This window comes from Panthera onca, chromosome B2, assembly GCF_046562875.1.
Source record: "Panthera onca isolate mPanOnc1 chromosome B2, mPanOnc1 haplotype 2, whole genome shotgun sequence".
Taxonomy (NCBI): Eukaryota; Metazoa; Chordata; class Mammalia; order Carnivora; family Felidae; genus Panthera; species Panthera onca.
Window position 1 is genome coordinate 139,486,608 of NC_138343.1, and position 16,568 is coordinate 139,503,175.

Below are 16,568 nucleotides of genomic sequence, written 5' to 3' on the forward strand. Positions count from 1 at the left end.
CATTACCTGGATTTGTCAGGGTTTGCCAAACACTAGTTATGAAGACCTTGGGTTACCTACGTGTTCCAAGCCTTGGTTCGCCCATCTGTTTAACAGATGATGCTTGGGCCTGACTCCCAGGGGGAGTTCTAGGAATTTAGCACACACAGTGCTTAGTCTTTGCTTGGCATTTGCCCCCCCCCACCCCCCCGCCTCACCTCAGAAAATTTAGCTGTTATTTATATAATGCAGAAGCAACAAGTGAAATAAAGATAGTGAAGTAAAGAGAATTTTGTTTTCAGTGATCTGAACTAGATACTGCCCTGGAATCTGGGATGGTTCTTGGTCTCTAGTCTATTGTGAACTTGGCCAAGTCTTTTTCCTTTTGTGGGCCTCCTCCAGTTCCTCATGTATGAAATGAAGGGATTATATTGCAGAGTTCTGGTCCACCCCTGATATTCTATCCCTCTCTGCCCCCACTTACTCCTTTCTTCTAAATACACACATCTGCCTCCACATGACAGACGGAAGATGAAAACAGTTGCATGATATGATAAAATGGTCAATATCCCTTCCACGTTAAGAATATAGACTGATGCTAGATTGTAAGCTCCAGGAGGGCAGGGATTTTTGTCTGTCTGTCTGTCTGTTAATATATCTCCAACATCTAGGTTCGTTTGTGGCACATGGGCAATGCTCAGAAAATATGTGCTGACTGAAAAAAATTACTACCCCATATAAAAACAGGCATTTTACGAAGAAGGAAAGTGACTGCCAAATAACCGTTTTTAAAGACCTTTTACATCTTAGTAATAAAAAAAATCCCGTTAAAACAATGGCATTTGCTTTGTCACCTGTTAAATTGGCAGATGTTAAAAAACAACAATATTCACATCACTGGTGAAGGATAGAGAAATTATCACTATTTTCCTGTCACAATACAATATTTCTGGAATTTGGGGGGCACTATTTATAAGAAGCTTTGAAAAGGTGTATATGCCTGGACCCAACAATTCCACATCCAGAAATGTATCTTAAGACAATAATGAGGATATGCAGATTTAGGCACCAGAATGCTGTTTGCACTATCAAAATTTGGAAATAACCAGTGTTAATTAAAGGAAATCTGTTAAATAGAAGATGATACAGTCTTTTAATGAAATACTAATTAGCCACTCAACACATTGCAATTGAATATTTATTAACAAAAATACTCATAATAAATGTGATGAAGAAAGTTTATGAAATAGCATATATAGTATAATTCCAAATAAAAAATTACGTAGATCTTGGTTTCCATCAACAAAATTAACCTTGGTTATATATCTGGATAGTGGAGTTATAGGTTTCTGTAGTTTTCTCCTTTTTTTGTGCATTTTCTCCTTTTTTTCCACAACGGCCACAAATTGTTTTGATAATGAAATAATAAATCATATTAATTTAAAATTTTACCTTTTAGCTTTAATAAATGGAGATTTTCAGGGATCTACATCTTTCTTTCTTTCTTTTTCTTCTTCCTTTTTTTTTCTCCTCCCCCTTTACGTCTTCCTCTTCCTCCTCCTCCTTCTTCTTGGGCTTCCTCTTCTATCTGAACTATGCTTTTTGCTCATCCAGACTTTCTTCTACTATCGTTCGCATGGCTAAATTAATCAGATTTTAAGCTCCTGTAGGGCAGGGTTTCTATGTTTTCTTTATTCTTCAAGGTATCTCACACCCTTTCTGGCCACTTCATAAAAATTCCCTATTCTGAATTGAGTCAAATGCAATTTCCTTCCTGCTCTCATTAAACGCTTCCTATAAATCTATTCCAAGAGTTCTGGTAATAAGAGCAGCCCCCCAGGTTTCCTTTTTTATTGTATGCCAGTTCTTCACGATCATTGACATTTGAGGACAGAGCCTTGTACACTTGGGCAGGTGCGGAGAAGCAGGAAAATATTTATTTTGCGTTGCTCCCGGGTGGCTGAACTAAGTAACGGGAAGGTGGATTCAGGACATCCAAAGAAGAACTTTCTAACCATTAAAGATGGACATCAATAGGAAATGACTGTGCAATAAGGATAGGAACTCCCTTTCAGCAGAGATGTTCGAGCAAAGGAGAGAAAACAGTGCTTGCATGTACGCATGCACTGAATTAGAGAGTTTGACAGTTTTTCCAAAGATAAATGCACCTTACTTCTCTGAAGCCTCGCCCGCTGCTAAGAAATCAAGGGCCAAGGTAATATAAATGTTTGCCTCAGTGCTCCACATGGCTTACCTTGGATCCCAGACCCAGAAACCTTCCCCAGAGGCCCATGCCATTTCCCCATCTCTTTTATAGGTGCCCGTCCATCTCATGGTGCACCTGTGAAGACCACCTTCGCTTCCTTCCCCCAGGATCCGAGATGAACATGAGCTACCATTTATTGATTTTTTAAAAATTATTCTGTTTGGGCTGAGCGTTACGGCAAGCAGGTAAGCACTCGATGTGAATTACTTCACTTCATACTTCCCAAACTACCATAGCAGGTAGGATGGTCCCGAGATCGGGAAACTGGGGCTCATGAAGGTTAAGAAATGCATCTAAAGTCACACCTTATTGAAAGCAAAGGCAGAACTGACTACCCAGTTTGGTCTGATTCAAATTCGTGTACATAACGATCTCCTGCTGTGGCCGATGGAGTGCCGTCCGGGTTTCCAGGAGCTGAAAAAGTTGTGTTTCTTCTCCAGCCAGAGCCCCTTCTGGGCCCAGTGCCCACTCTCCTTCTCTCCGGTGCTGACACAGCTTGCGTCAGTCCCCAGGGGACTCCACGTGTGCCAGTCCTTTGTGTTTCTCTAACTCCCAGCCACCGGACGCAATCACACCGTCTCTGGGAGACTTCGGAGGCACCAGCTCGGGGGGCTGTGAGCAGGCACTTGGCCTCACTCTTCCTTCTCCCCCCTGGACAGTTGCTCAGATTTCTGCCACGTGGGTGCCGAGCTTTCATCTGGCCACATTTTCTTCAGTGGCACTGCCCAGCTGTATTCTGCTGTGGCCTTCTACCCTCTCTGACTCTGCAATGCAGTCCCGGAATCCTGGGCCACAGCACAGAAAGATACGCCGGTTTATCTACCACAGCCAGAAGAGCCTGGGGGATACTTATTTCATAGCTAATGGTTAGATGGATAGACTTGTTTATAAATATTGATGGATACGATGTCTTGTTACTGGGTTTTCCAAAAGAGACTGCATAACTGCCCTCTAGGGTTTTTGTTTTTCCCCACAGGGATATCGTGAAATTAATGCAACAAATTTTCTTTAATACTATTTATGCGGTAAACTCTGAAGAAAAATGTCCAAAAGAACACCTTTAAGAAGCACGGAGCCAGAACGTAACTCGAGGAATTCTAGTTCAGTCCGGCTACCACTTAGCAGGATATGACGGGCAATGTTTCCTACTGCGATTTCCTTAGTGGGTGGACCACTGAAGTGTCGTTTCTCGACACTGTGTATGGTTGTCCACACTTGTAATGTGATCTGAGGTCAGGCATGTCATATGCAATGATTTCTGGCACAATTTTCACGTTCAAATACACAGGCAAGATTTTTTTGTTTTCGGTAATCTCAGCTGATTAGCTGGTATCTTCAGGTTTTTGCGACAGAGTGGTTAATGTGTATGTCTTTTTACGAAATATCAGTACCTAATACTGCATAATACACCTAGATATCCTTATTTATCATTTTCTCTTCCCGACTCACACTGGAGTGTAACTCTGTAAGAGCCAAGTTGCTTACTGCTTTATTCACTGCTATAAACCACCCAGGCACGTAGATTATCACGAAACCCATAATATTTATCACAATAGCATAGGGGTTGTGTCGCTCCTGAAGATCTTTTGATGTAATTTACCACATTAATGAATATAAGAGAAAACCTATATAATTATCACTTTATTTTTCATTCATTTTTTTTACTTGATTTATTTATTATTTTGAGAGAGAGAAGGTGCAACTGGGGATCGGAGAGAGGGAGAGGGAGAGAGAGAGAGAATCCCAAGCAGGCTGTCAGTGCAGAGTCTGACTCGGGGCTCGAACTCATGAACTGCTAGATCATGACTGGAGCTGAAGTCAGCCACTCAACCGACTAAACCACACAGGGCGCCCCCGTAGTTATCTCTTTAAATACACAAAGAACATTAGGTAAAATTTAATACCTGATTCATCATGAAAGACTTCCAGAAAACCAAGATAGAAAAGAAACTTCTTAACTTGGCATAGATTATCTAAAAGGAAAACAAAAAAAAAAAACACAGCAAACATTGTAAAATTTTATTTAAAGACAATCAATAAGACATAAAGAAATGGAGAGATAATCTCTGTCCAAACACTGAGGGACTCAGAATCATTGAGATGTCAATTGCCTTCAACTGATATTTAAATTCACTGTAATTGTAGTCAAAATCCCAATGAGACTTTTATGCTTAAAAACCAAATCTAAAGTTTACAGAGAGGAGGAAAAGAACCAATAAGAGCAAAAACATTCTTTAAGAAGAAAAAGGTAAGGGAATTTGGCTCAACAGATATCAAAACTATATACAGAGTTTTGGTAATTAAAACAATGAGATATTTAAGCAGGGAAAACAGAACCACATATATAAGGAAGTTCAGTATAAACTCTTTTTTTAAGCGTTTATTTACTTATTTCTGAGAGAGAGAGAGAGAGAGAGAGAGAGAGAGAGACGCAGACAGAAAATCCCAAGCAGGCTCTGCACTGTCAGTGCAGAGCTGGACAGGGGGCTTGAACTCACAAACTGTGAGATCATGACCTGAGCCGAAATCAAGAGTCAGATGCTTAACCGAATGAGGACTCAGATGCCTCACAGAAGTTCAGTATAGCACAGAAATGGTATTACAGGTAAGCAAGAAAGGATAGATTTTTCCATAAACAGTGCTGGGGAAAGTGATTATTCATATGAAGACAAACACAATTTGATCATTTGTACAACACGCATAGAGTTAAATTCCAGGAGGATTAAATATGTACATACACAAAATTAAAAAAATATGAAAGTTTAAAATATAATATAGGAACATATATTTGTATTCTTGAAGAAAGAGATTTCTTTAACAAAATGTAGAAAGCAGTACCCATAAAAGATTCATGAATTCAATTTTGTTAGTTAAGAACTCCTATACATCTCTATAACTGTCAAGCTTAGTATCCAAAATAAGAATTTCTAAAAGCTGATGGATAGATAGATAGATAGATAGATGATAGGTAGATATGTATATGACCATGCTTAAAATGGATCAAGACCGTACAAAGCATTTTGGGGAAAGAAAACACAAATATTTAATTAGTTTCTATAAGGATACTCTATCTCATTAACAATCAAAAGAACATCATCTTTTAAAAAAGTACCATGGAACACCCACCAGATTGGCAAAAGTTTCAAACTCTGACAATGCAATGGAATGTTGGCCAAGGGAAACCCCCTAATCCTCTGTTGATAGGATTTATACGGGTACAACTGTTTAGAAGGCATTTATCATTGTCTCGCGCAGTAGTTAAACTTGAACATACATCATGTAGTCCAGATTGTCAGGGCCTCCGGTTACCCCGGTAGCCCACCCTGGAGGTGAGCTGCAGCTCAGATAAACAGGCTCCTTTCATGCTGATGGCTTTGAAAGCATCTGGCAGGTGTTCGCTCAGCCTATGGGTGGAACAAGCTGGAAGCAGCAAGGTGTTCATCCCCACCTCCCGCCCCTGAGCAACCCCGAGCCATGAGGGACAAGAAGGGAATAAACAGCCCAGCTTTCTCACCCTTGAAAGGACAATTTTGAGGTAAGTTGGACAGCATGTTCAAAGTACTCAGTGGAATCGTGTTCCCGTCGCCCACAGCAGTGACCCCTCTTTAATACACCATTTATAGACACTCCTTTCCCTGCCTCATTTCCCTACTCCCTTCCTGTGCTCCCTGGAATAACACCTCAAACAAACCCATGCATCCAAAGCCTCATCTCAAGATCTGGCTTTGGTGGAATTCAAACTAAAGCAGCAGATCCACTCCTAGAAATGTATCCTAAAATAATACCTGCAGGCCTGCACCAATGCATAATTATAATACTCTTATAGCAGCATGGTTTGTGATAAAAAGAAATGTAGTAGTCAAATGTTCATTAATGGAAGAGTAGACGAGCAAACTGTGATGTAACCATTTCATGAAATGCCACACAGGGGTACAAATCAGTGAATTACAGCCATATTAATTGACCTCAATCAACGATTTGGAAACATGATGTCGAGTGGAAAAAGATGCTGAAAATACATGCCGTGTTTTCGTTAAGTTCAAAACCAAACGGAGGCGTCTACCGGCAAGGGTTTGTCAATATACATAGGGAAATTGTAACGCAAAGGAGAAAAATGACAATAAACCAAAATCTAGTTCAGTAGTTTACCGGCGAGAGGGAGGCCAGGGAGCGGGTGGAGGAAGGAGACGTGAGAGCCACCAAACGTTGGGAGGTCGTATTCATGGCTCCTATGTTGATTAATAATTTAAAAAAAGACTGACACATATATCAGATACAATTAAAACCCTTCTTAAATCTCATGTTTTACTTTGTGGAAAGTATGTGATTTGATATGCTAAAATACATCAATTAGTTGAGAGAGAGAATTATTATACACAAAGGCTTTATATATTTTAATGGGTTCTCCAGTTCATGTTTTACATTCAGCAAAATCTGGAAGGTTTATGAAGACTCCTTAAGAGGGAAAAATCTCCTTTAAATGTTTCCACTGTTTCCCTAGGTTTCCTTGAGTAGAATTTTAACGTGACAACTTAGATTCCTCGAATCCACAGCTGGCATACCCCATAGATGCTCCAATAAGCAATAACATGTCACAGTTAGTGATAATGCATTTTGATTTCTTATATTTTTTAGTTCTATATGATACTAACTTACTTTTGCTATGCCTAAAATTTATGTGACATTACACGCTGTGGTACTAAAATCACGTAAAATAAAATCACTAAAATAACTTAGACCTTACGTGAAGGGTGCACCTTGGCAGTGAATTTTCTTTTCTTTTCTTCTTTTGACTTGAAAGCGTATGGTGTTAGAATAATTATTTGTGTGCTTCATATAGATAAAAGTTCCCAGCTGTTTATTATGGCTATGCATTAGTGAGCCATAATTAATGAAAAAAAATATCTGATCTAACTTTCTAAATTTAAATCAGTTTTAAAAATCTGTGATTTTTACATGGCAAGAATGAAGCCTAATCCTGCATCCAAAAGCAAGTGGCTGAAGTTACATGGGCCTTGTGTGGAAAGGGTAGGTACAATTTAAAAAAAACACACTACCTGGAATGTCTGGGTGGCTCAGTAGGTTAAGCGTTCGACTTCCACTCAGGTCATGATCTCACGGCTAGTGAGTTCGAGCCCTGCGTCGGGCTCTGTGCTGACTGCTCAGAGCCTGGATCCTGCTTCGAGTTCTGTGTCTCCCATTTTCTCTGCCCCTCCCTGGCTCATGCTCTGTCTCTCTCTCTCTCTCTTTCAAAAATGAATAAATATTTAAAAAAATTCTGTTTAAATTAAAAAATAAAAGAACACTACCTATGTGATCTTCTTCCAAAATACTGTTAACCATTGATAAAAGACCATTCAGTAAGCCATTGAAATAAAATATGTTTTGAAAGTCTGTATCTTAAAATGATACGATAAAAATGCATAAAATAAAAGAGAGATGCACTTACCTGGAAAATAGACCTAGATACATCCTTGTTTCTGTAATTGGATCTATGAATAATTAATTCAAAATGATTCAGCAAAGGATTAATATAGATGGTGAATCCTGGATTTGAGATTTTAATTGTGATTATAGAGCCAAGAAAATTACCTAGAAAGCACAAATACTCTGCATTGACTTAGCACAAGCTAATCACAGCAAACTTGTCCTGATTCCTATAAGGATGGAAAATGCAAACATGACCAGTATTTGCAAACAGAGAAGTGCCTGTCCATTTTGAGAAGTGTACAAATGGGGTTAAAGATACCACTGGATGGATTACAGCACCTTTTCATTTCTTTCTTTGTACTTCAGATGCATACGTCTTGATTTCTGCCTAAGGAAAGAGGGGAGATTTAGATTCGGTATTTCTTTTCTACCATATTTATGACCCTTCAAAAGGGTATTTTTGATGTTAGAAAAGACAGACAAAACAAAGAAATAAAAATTGCTTTGATGTAGGAAAATCCTTTGTTTGACATGCCGTATCCTTGTTAATAAGTGCCAAAAACTTAGGATAATGGTGAGAAAGATGATTTTTCTTGTGTACTTATATTATGCCAAGAATTGTAAGACAATAAGTAAATTTCTTTTCTCTTTCTAAAACATTTTTTTTCGTAAAAATCTGGGTCCTGAAGCAACACCATATTAAGAAAAATGTCTTGTATTCACATAAACCTTTCATAACTTATTAAACAGTTCTTACCTAGGGAGAAGGAAACCACCATTTATTGTGTGCTGACTATGTGCAGTTCAAGAGCACGGAGGTATTTATATGTAAAAAATTTACCCCTTATGATATATTTAAGACACAGGTATCATTTATCCCATATTTCAGATAAGAAAACAGATATTAGAAACTATGAATGGATTGTCTAAAGTCACAGTCAGAAAGTGTCGAAGCTTCGATTCCAACTCAGAGCTCATTCTGCTGGATAGCCTCTATTCTACGTGGGCTGTGTCATGTAGTAGGTATTAAGATACCCAACATCCGCAACTTATAAAAAGGCAACACGGCAGGGTTTTGTTGTCCGAGAGTCTGTTTTTGGCATCAGAAACACCCAACAACCTTGATCCATTCCATTCTACATGGGCCTACAGCAAAAGAGTTCATAAAAATTACAACTGTGAATTTAAAGAAGGAGATACCTCTTATTTTCAATTGTTTTAGAGATGAGACTCCTGTCTCTTGGAGTAATGACACTGACTCATAATAAAGCTATTCCCATCAGTTAAAAGCCCACACTAGTGGAGACGATCAGAGACTAGACCTGAAAGAGAAAAACCTATAAAAAGGAGAAATAAACATCCAGGGTCTATCACTGAAAATACTGGAGAATCTGAGACAAGGGAAACTTGCAGAGTTCCTATTAAATAACAACTGAAAATGAATAAGTCTAGAAAAACAAAGGACAAGGCTTTGGTATTTCAGGAATTGTGCTCCCGTCTTTAGGGTGAATTCTTTTACAAACTCACAGTGCAACTCATAGATCCCCAAATATTCATTAGAATGGCTTTGAGAAGACTCTATCCACTTCTCCAACCAGTATCCATACTTAATTTGGCACAGTTCAAAGACTATTTCCTGTACAAAAACAGAAAACAGGAAAAAAAATCTCTTTTCATAAGACTCTACCTCGGAAATGACATTGAGACATCCTGCCCCAGACAATGTCCACTTGTTCCTGGAATGCAGTGAGTTCTCCCAGTTAGCAAGATTGATTCCTTTCTCTTTATCCATTTGGTTTTCCTAATGTGGAGGTTTCTAGGAAGTAAACTGACTGTGATTCTAAAAATATTTCCTTTCATATTTCCCTGAATTTAACCTTGGGGTACACAGGATTGCACCATAAAACTCAAGTTCACGGACGTACTTGAATGTTATCTGCTCTGCCAAGTATGTACGACATTTTCAAAGAAGCAACTGGTACTTTTTTTTTCATTGCTTATATGTTTGATGAACCATACTTCTGGAGAAGATGGAGTGGGATGAAATGATGAAAGACAGGAACCACAGAGGCTGAAAAGTGACCTAGAAATCTTAATTTTAGCAATCATAGCTGTGGCCGAATTCAAGTTTACAGCAGCAGGGGTGAAATTATAGTACAAATTACCATGCTAGGCTAGAGAAATTATTCTCCACTGCATGGTTATTAAGTGATAGATAAATAAATAACACTGTGGGACTGATTGACAAAATATAAGTGACCTAAAAGCTGAAAGGGGCACCATGCAAATAGTACTGTGCAATCACTAGGCGTTTTAAAACTGCAATGAAATTTGTCACAGTACAGAAATCTTAAAATGGTATCTCAAGCCATTGCTAAAGTCATTCACAGGAGTCATTCTAAGGAATTTGCCACTAAAGAAACCAACATGTGTTGGTGTTTATTTTTATTTTTGAAGAAGGCCACTAACGACCCATGGTGAGTAGAGCCACGGGGCAGAATTGTTTTTCAGATACTGGATTTCAGCGATTTTAAGAGGCTTTGCCTTCCACATTTAAACATCTCTGATGTCTGCAATATATCAGTGTATCCAATCGACACGATGTTCGCTTTAAACTTACACTGTGATTTCTTAGACTTGATGAAATATGGTAGTAATGGCAATGGGCACATGCTCTTCTTTTTCGCTGTTAAAGTATAGGCAATCGCATTAGCATCAAAGGTAAAAAATTTACTGCCACTGAAGACAGTGTGTCCACGTGTTGCACGTGGCATTCAGCCTCCACAGGCTTTGCCAGCTGGCAGAGCTCCCTGGCCCCAGACGACCTTGGAATGCAGTGACGTGACAAACGGCAGTAGGGAATGGAACTGCTGTTCACTTTTCAAAGTGCCATTACACTGGGTTATAAGGATAACCACTTGATAAAGCACCCAATTGATGCTGTTAAGCAATTTACGTCTCCTTTCCAAATTTGCTGAGTTCTCAATACTGTCTAATGATATCAAATCTTCTTTGTAGATGATACAGCATCTGAACTTAACCAATGTATCTTTGGCTTAGTTTATTGCTAAACCAGCGTTTGGGTACTCCAGAGATATAATATCTCCTATTATCTCTGTTCTCCCAAAGCTAAAGTCTTATATGTATTCAAAATCATAAACGTTTGCAAAATTATGATTAAGAAACAGTGGATCAACCATAACCCAGCAATTGCACCAGTAGGTATTTATCCAAAGGAGATAAAAATGCTGATTCGAAGGGGCACATGCATCCCAATGTTTATAGCAGCACTATCAACAATAGCCAAATTATAAAACAGCCCCAATGTCCATCGACTGACAAATGGATAAAGATGATGTGGTATATGCACACAATGGAATATTACTCAGCCATCAAAAAGAATGAAATCTTGCCATTTGCAACAACATGGAAAGAACTGGACTGTATTATGCTAAGCGAAATAAGCCAGTCAGAGCAAGACAAGTATCATATGATTTCACTCATATTTGGAATTTAAGAAAAAAAACCACATGAACATTGGAGAAGGGAAGCAAAAATAAGATAAAAACAGAGGGAGGCAACCCATAAGAGACTTAAATACAAAGAAGAAAATGAGGGTTTCTGGAGGGGTGTTGGGTGGGAGGATGGGCTACATGGGTGATGGGAATTAAGGAGGGCACTTGCTGGGATGAGCACTGAGTGTTATATGTAAGTGACGAATCACTAAATTCTACTCCTAAAATCATTATTACACTATATGTTACCTAAATTTGATTAAAAACAAGATGCAATGGATCAAAGATTAGTCCTCTGGGCTGTAGAATAAGTACACTTCATAAAACCAACCTTCAGTAATGGCTTTCTTTGTGAGCTAAAACCTTCACTTCTGATGGAAGTATTCGTATGGTTTTGCCCACTCCAGAATCAGGAGCAGTGGAAATATTTCATTAATTTGTCAAAATGTGGAGGTTCCAAAAGGCAAAATGACCAATTGTACCCACCATAATAAAATACTAATTTTGTGTTAAAAAACCACAAATGTCTGAAGGACAAGGCATAGGATAAAATCATACTTGTTGAATCATTTTCATTAACTAGAGAATACAGATTATTTTCCCCAGTCCAGCCATTTTCCTTTCTCTGCTGCTGGAAGACAAACACGTCTTCTAGCTGAGGGTGTATATGTCTGAACCAAGGGACAGGTCTACACTACAGAGAGGTGGCTCCCTGGAGGACAGGGCAAAGATGATGGCAGGGCTACTGATCCCAGGTCCAGGACTTTTGATTATGACCTCAAACTTTGGGATCTGGAAATACATATCAGTTTTGTCCGCATGCAAAGATGTAGAATATTCAAGCAAGTTGTACATGAGCTGGTTTTGTTCTCCTTCTTGTAGAACCAGGAATAGATTTTTAATAATTGATAACGTTCAGGCTCACTTCATATCCCTTGTATTCTTTTCTACTATTTACCCACAAATTGTTTCCTCAACAAAATGTTTAAAGGCATTTTCTTGAGACATCATAGCTCATTATTAGCATCAATTCTCCCACCTCTCAAGGAAAATGTTCAATTTGCTACTGGGAATGACACAATTTACTGCAATTCAGGAAGCGCAAAATGATGGATGATGTTTCAGAGGACATCCCTGGGGAAGCCTCTTGCCCCTCCTGGTGTGTATATCTATATTTTACACACATGTTGGGCTGGGCACATTTTTGGGTTTGCAACACTATGCTTAACTTCCTTATTTAATATGAAAATAAGACTTATAAAAATTAGTCCTGAATCACCTACTAAGAGCAAATCTTAGTAGAAATCAGAAACTCCTTGAAGATTGTCTTCAATTCTACCTACTTCTACTTCATGTTCTGCCTTTCTTTCTTTCTTTCTTTTTTTCTTTCTTTCTTTCGAGGAACTCCATTCCTCTCAAATGCCCAATGCCTTCTTTCTTTCAGTGATTAATCCAGTCTCCTACTTAACTTACCAGGGCTTCCCCCATCCCCCGTATCAATGTTTGGAAATCCTTTGCCTTGTCCTCTCAGAGTTCTGATTTCCCACTAGCTAATTGGAGAAGTTCATCAGTTATAGTAGTATAATGTCTATTAACACACACTTTTTTATAGCGTAGTTAATCAGAGTCTATAGTCATATTTTATGTTTGAATCCACAGAGCTGAAACTCAGAGGACTCTTGGTTCATATCAAGTGCAAACTGCTTCTCTGCAGACGACACACTAGAACCAGGGCATTTGCTTAAGATGTGGCTTTAACATAGAATCATCATGGTATTTATAAGTCTGTAAGCATGACAGTGGGCCATGGAACATTCTGGAATCTCCCATCTAGCATGCAAGCAGCTGAATAACCACCGGACTGGCAAATAAGACAAAAGAAGGATGTTGTTACAGAAAACCACAAAGATTCCAATTGTACAGACGCCGTTCATAGGTTTCAGTAACTATTTTCTACACTTCCCATATATTTTCTTTTCAAATATTTTGTGTCACAATTTCTACAAGCACATAAATGTCCCAGAAAATAGAACACTTTTTCACATTCATTTACCAGTCCCAGATTGGACCTTACATCTGGAAGTTTGTTTATTTACTTGTTTGTGTGTGTATCAAAACAACACATGCTTATAGTTTAGAAAGGAAGGCAGAAAGAATACAAATAGCACTAAAATCTTACAATCAAATGTTGAGTAAGCTCTGCCATCTCCTTCCTGATCTTAAATTCCACTCACCAAAAGCACGTGTCTATGTAATAACTATTTCTTTTAATATCATTGCTGACTTCTTGTTTTTAAAAAAAATGAGAAAAAATCCTGCCTCCAATTACCTACATTCTTCTTCTGAAAACCTACATCACCATTTTTTTTGTTGTTGAAACATTATTAAAGGTTTAGTTTATTTTGACCTTGAAACATTGTTTCCTGTTGAGCCAAGAAGCATACTGCTTTCTGTTCTTCTGTAACTACTACTACTGTTTCTCTTTTTCCTGAGTCTTTTGGTTTTCTATCTTGGCATACTTTCTTCTCACCTTCCTCTTCCTCTTCTTTCTTTTTATTCTTCTGGAGTTAGCAATTACTTTTTGATAATTATGCTATTTTTCTACATACATATAAGAAGTATTTCCCAATAAATTATAAGATAACTATTCATTTTTCTTTGAATATACCTTTTATTGGCTTGTTTTCTCAGTTAATATTCTCTTCATTCTATTCCAAAATCAGTGACTGTATTTGCAATTTTCTTCTACTGCCTGGATTGTCTCTGTTTCTTGAGTCCCTTTTTACAGTGTTTGCCTGTTTGGATTTCTGTCTTTCAGGTTACAGCCTTTTCTATAATCTATGATGATCTTGGCTGCCATTTATTTTAAAGAACAGGCTGTAACAAGATAACTGGAACTCATACTAACATCATACTCAGTGGTGAAAAAACTGAGAGACTTTCCTCTAAGATCAAGAACAAGAAGACAAGGAGATTCACTGTCACCACTTGTATTCAATATAGTATTTGAAGTACTAGCCATAGCAATTAAGCAAGAAAAAGAAATAAAACACATCCAGATTGGTAGGAAAGAAGTGAAACTTTCACTATTTGCAGAAGACATGATTCTAAATATAGAAAACTCTAAAGACTTCACCAAAAAAAACCAAGAACTGATAAATGAAATCAGTAAAGTCTCAGATTACAATATGAATATACAGAAACCCATTGCATTTCTGTACATTAATAATGAAGTTGCAGAAATAGAAATTAGGAAATCAATTCCATTTACAATTATATCAAAGGGAACAAAATGGCTAGGGGAGGGGAAGACAATAACTGGAAAAGTCTACTTACATGCCAGAATGTGTTATTGGTGAGCTGTGCTCTAGACTTGTAAAAACATAAGCTGGCATTTTTGTGGAGGCATGTAAATGTCAATTTTTGTGGGTCTACTCAAGGGCAACTCAGTTTTGCCAAAGCAGAATCCCTGCTACCATTATGAAAACCCCAACCACCACTGGACTGGATGTCCTTAAATCCAGGATTTCACTAGATCAATTTTTCCAAAACATAGTTATAGTCTGCTGCAGTGTTTAGGACATGTTTGTAACTGCTTGTGTGGAGAGGGAGAGGTATCTGTGTATCTAACCATTCCTTACATAGATGTCTAGTCAATCCCTCTAGATTCAAGCTTGAGGTTCCTGCCCCTTTCTAGTTCACCCAGTTTTTCTTACACCAGAGCCTTTCTGTGACTCTGTGGGGTGGATTGCCCTGGTTTGTTCTGTGCAGAAATGTTGAGTTTCATGTTTTTTTTGTTATTTTGGTTTTTTTCTTTGTTTTCATTTTTGTTTTTGTTTTTAGTTTACTTATTTTGAGAGAGAAAGAGAAAGAGAACGGTAGAGGGGCAGAGAGAGAAAATCCCCAGCAGCCTCTGCAATGCCAGCACAGAGTCCAATGCAGGGCTCTATCTCACAAACCACAGATCATGACCTGAACTGAATTCAAGAGTCAGGTGCTTTATCAACTGAGCCATCCAGGCACCGTGAGTTTCATGTGTTTTTTTCTGTTATGTCAGTTATTAATCTTCAGTCTCTTCTCAAAATTAGGTGTTTTCTCTTATAACTTTTGTCTCTTCACCCATGCTTTTTGTCCTTGAGAATTTATTCTTTTTAAAAAAATTCTCTACTGATTACTTTAGTGAAATTCCATGAAGGAGTAATATGAAGACATGTGCTCAACTAACCACTTTTTATAGCAGTTCCAGCACATATTTTTAATTGTCAAGAGAGACCTGAGTGGTATCTATTTATTGCATGATCTTACAGTAACTTGATCACGATAGTAACTTGTGTGATAGTAAGCAACTGATAACTTACTGTTTCATGATAATATCAAGGTTATCATGATTATAAACTCTACCGTAAGTTTGGGATATTTTCTATCTGATTTTTATATTTATAATAAAGACTGAAGAAGCAGAAATTTTTACTGATTCAACTTTGAAGTGAAGTTTTAAAATTGCTCATATTTTAGATTTTAGAATCATTTTAGTTTAAGGAAACTCTGAAATCACAAGCCAGTCTCTTTCAAAGAAAAAACAAGTTAACCAGTTAACAGGCACTTGATATGAATGACAATTATTTCTAGTACAGTGCAACAACAAAAAAACAATACAGAAATAAACAGGAAATAGGATATAAGTAAAGGAAATAAAAGAGGATTTTATGAAAAATGTAATATGGCTAAAGACTTTAATAACCAATTTCAAAGTTTGGATTTATCAGTTTCATTGTTCTCACATTGATTTTACAAATAGAAAATGGTATAAATTTGAACTTAAAAATACATAAAATAGCATCTTAATCTTTTTTTATAAGATGAGTGTCTACATGAACAGCATGATTAGACAAAGAAAATCTTTCTTGACCAATTAAAAAACGGAGAACCAGGGGAAAATGGACAACTACACAATGATCTGTAAATCCATTCTAACTTTACCATCCTCTTCAATTACTCTGTTTCACCTCATCCATAAAATTATAATAATAGTACCTGCCCTTATAGAATTATGAGTATCAAATTAGGTACTGTATGAGGAACTATAAATTCCTTTAGATTAGTAATTTATTATCACTAATCAAATCTGCAGAAATGATAAGAAAAGTCAAAAGTCCATGACATTATCACACACCTTGCAATTTTCTCCTTCCACTACCAGCATTTCTATAGAGAGCCATCCCTGTGTGTCTTCTTACAGTTTTTAATTCCGGCCCAAATAGTAGTGTAGCTCTAGTCATGTGGTCAAATCACATTTGCTGCCAAAAGCTGCCTCCCATAGAAGAAGTTCATGAGATAAAATTATGCAGTTGTTAAATTTCTCATAATGGCACAATTCC